This window comes from Paroedura picta, chromosome 1 (assembly GCF_049243985.1).
Source record: "Paroedura picta isolate Pp20150507F chromosome 1, Ppicta_v3.0, whole genome shotgun sequence".
Classification (NCBI taxonomy): Eukaryota; Metazoa; Chordata; class Lepidosauria; order Squamata; family Gekkonidae; genus Paroedura; species Paroedura picta.
Window position 1 is genome coordinate 20171514 of NC_135369.1, and position 3428 is coordinate 20174941.

Below are 3428 nucleotides of genomic sequence, written 5' to 3' on the forward strand. Positions count from 1 at the left end.
CGTGAGCTTTCGAGTGCAAGGTGAAAAACCTTGTCACGCCGCCCAGCCCAATTCCTGTCTCAAGAACCCCTCGGCCATCGCTCTAACCGTTTAGTCTTCTTACGCCTGCCTTGAAAGGCGGGCTCGGCCCTTCTTTGCTTGGTTGTGAAGTCTTTACGAGCAAATAAGATGGGCTGACAATTCATGCAGTATGTTAAATCAGTTTGTTAGCGAAACTACAGGAAAATTAGAATATGATTAAAAGAAAAGAACAGTAAGAAATTGGACGTTACCATTATCATCATCATCTTTAAATAAAAGATAAAAAGAAAGAAATCAGAGAGGAAAGAAACTCATCTGTCTTTCTAACCGTGAAAATTCTCCCGGGGTGGGAGGTGCACCGTTCCTGGAGGCACTGCAATACCAGGTCGATGCGTGGAGTGGACGGAGCAAGCCCCTCTTCCATCTCCCTGTTCCAAAAATCCATTTAATATATAGTCCTCAGATAGAGGACGTATCAGATATTAAACTGATAAGAACAGATACTACACTTGATCTTAGCCAAAAGGCCGAGAAGCGATGCCGACTGTGCCCAGGGAACCCGTCCCCCTCGCCGGCCGCCAGCCTTGCAGGCCTCGGAGGGCAACGCCGCAGCCGGGGCCGCCCCGCCCCACAGCCCGCTCCGCCGGGGTCGCGCCACCTCGCCCTGCGTCTCCCCACCGCGGCTCTTGCTGCCTTCCCGCTCTCCAGCCCCCCGGAGGACATTCTGATGTCATAATTGGGGGATTCTCTCCACTTTTTCACTTTCAGAATTGGAACGCCGGGCTCGGAGTCGGACAGGCATTGGCCAGCGATCTGCATAGGCCCGCCTCCTTCCCCGCGACGCCCTGCAGTCCTGTGAACCCGATCTCGCGCCTGGGCTGGATGGCGGGCGCCAAGAAGCGGGCAGGGAGAAATCTCGCGAGGGAACGAGCCGGAGTGTTGGCGATGAATGACAGCTTCTGCGAACACACGTCCCGCCTCCTCTGGGCGCGTGTTTGCTGCCTCTTCTTTCTTTCTTCCCTGGCCGGCCGTCGCCTTCCGCGGTCCAGATCTCGACCTCGTTCTTCTCTGCTAAGCCTCATGCCTGGAGCAGCCACAGACCTCCCAAGGAGGCGGCACGCGCTGGCTTTTCCTTTTTTTTTGCAGACCAATGAATTAAAATGAAATTGTTGGCCATCGTTGCATCCGGATCTTCCTTCCTTCCTTCTCCCTCCTTTTGCTAAGGGACTAAATGTTTGAGTAATGAGTTTTCAATTAAAATTCTGCACAGTGGTCTGAGGCCGCCAGCGCATCAGCTTTCTGAGGGAGCCAGAGGTCAGCTGCATCCAGCCAACCATCTGTCAATGCAGAGTGACGCTTTTCCAACCCAATTGTCGTGACTCGATTTATGGCTCTCTCTGACAGCTGCAGTGAATTCCGAGCCTTATCCGTCCCCACAGCCTTGGATTATTCCTCCCCAAACCGTAGAACAGTGACCCACAGTGGCTGTGGCTCTTCTAAGTCCTTGCCCCCAATATGTCTCTTGTCCTGTATTTCAGAAAAGAAGGGGAGGCCCCCTGCCTGGTGAGGGTTGCAGTGGGCACCAAAGGAACGAGCAACCTACCGGCTTTCCTTATGTACAAGCCTCATTTCAGGGATGGCAGTCTGTGTGGCTCTTCCGGTGGATGCTACTTGGTAGAAGCAAAGATGACTAAATCGAGGTGATCATACTTTGGTCACAATTATGAGAGGACACGAGTCATTGGAAAAGACCGTAATGGGCGTAAAAGTTGAAGGCACCTGGGAAAGAAAGCTCATGAGACGGATGGACTCATTCCAGGGAGCCGGGCCCTCTATTTGTGAGACTTGACCAAGACTCTGCACAATAGGCTGTTTGGGAGTCATCCTAAGCCACTGGACAGCCCTTAATACAGACACTTGGCTCTCTGTGAACCATCGAGCAAGTAACATTGTTGCAGAAGAAACACATGAAGTTAGTCAGGAATGGTAGAGAACGGTGGTACATGGGCGTATAAATGAACATGCTTGTTGATGTCTCTGCTGGAAGAGCTTAAATATGCAGAGGAGGTGCACGGCATCAGCTGCCTAAGGAACAAATAGAAGAAGAGTTGGTTCTTATATGCCGCTTTTATATATCTGAAGGACTCTCAAAGCGGCTTACAATCGCCTTCCCTTTCTTCTCCCCACAACAGACACCCTGTGAGGGAGGTGAGAGAGTCCTGATATTACTGCTCGGTCAGAACAGCTTTATCAGTGCTGCGGCAAGCCCAAGGTCATGCTGGTTGTGATTATAAGGATTGGGAAGGCAATTGTAAGGATTGGGCACCACAATTGAAGAAGGATGCAGACAAACTGGAGCACCTCCAGTGGAGGGCTATGAAAATGGTGAGGGGTTTGGAGACCAAGACATATGAGGAAAAGTTGGGGGAGCTTGGTCTGTTTAGACTGGAGAGGAGACGACTGAGAGGGGATCTGATAACCATCACCAAGAGTTGTTTTCTATTGCCCCCGGGGGGCAGACCTGAACCAATGGGATGAAATTAATTCAAAATGATTTTTGGCACAGAATAAATTCTTGAAAATTAAAACGGTTCCTCAGAGGAACAGGCTTCCTCGGGAGATGGTGATTTCTTCTTCCCTGACATTGGGGACAACAATGCATACAATTTTGCAGTCTTCCCATTATGCTAATTTCTAATATAATTTCCTGCTACTTTTCAAATTCTGGTCAATGAACAAACCTGTGAAAACTGAAAAGCATGCGTACCCCAGCACCAGCCAGCAGCCACGGCATATGGATTCAAAATTGGCAGAGACAGGGCATGGCTGAAAACAAGTGACTCATTTTCCAGCTTGGTATAATGGTTAAGAGCAGTGGCTTCTAAGCTGGTGAGCCTGGTTTGATTTCCTGCTCCTCCACATGGCAGCCTGCTGGGTGACCTTGGGCTACTCACAGTCCTGATAGAGCTGTTATCATACAGCAGTTCTGTCTGAACTTTCCCAGCCCCACTCACCTCACAGGGTGTCTGTTATGGGGAGAAGAAGGGAAGGAGATGTAAACAGATTTGAGACTCCTTTGGGCAGGTATAGCGAGGTATAAAAACCGACTCCCCTTCTTCTTTCCTTTAGCCATATTTCCTATTGTTGGCGGCTCCCGTTTGGAAAAGCCTTGGAAATATGGGGGAAGGCAGAATTTTGCGGCGGGAGCTCAACAAGGCTACGATGCCCTGCAAGCTGCCCTCCAAAGCTGCCGCTTCCTCCAGGGGAACAGATCCATTCTGCCTGGAAATCGGTTGTAATTCCCGGAGAACTGCAGCGACCGCCGGGAGGCTGGCAACCACAGTGCCCACCCTGGGCGGAAGCTCTTCGGCGTGTCGAGCGCGGCCTGAGTTGTCCCCGCGGGGCGA

At 51.0% G+C, this 3428-nt stretch overlaps 1 non-coding gene across 1 annotated transcript; it reads right to left on the reverse strand.

Moving 5' to 3' along the window:
• Positions 1-369: 369 nt before the first annotated feature.
• Positions 370-560, reverse strand: LOC143827954 (U2 spliceosomal RNA). Its single transcript, XR_013227450.1, has one exon. It is a non-coding gene; the product is annotated as a U2 spliceosomal RNA (small nuclear RNA).
• Between the last annotated feature and the right edge of the window lie 2868 nt (positions 561-3428).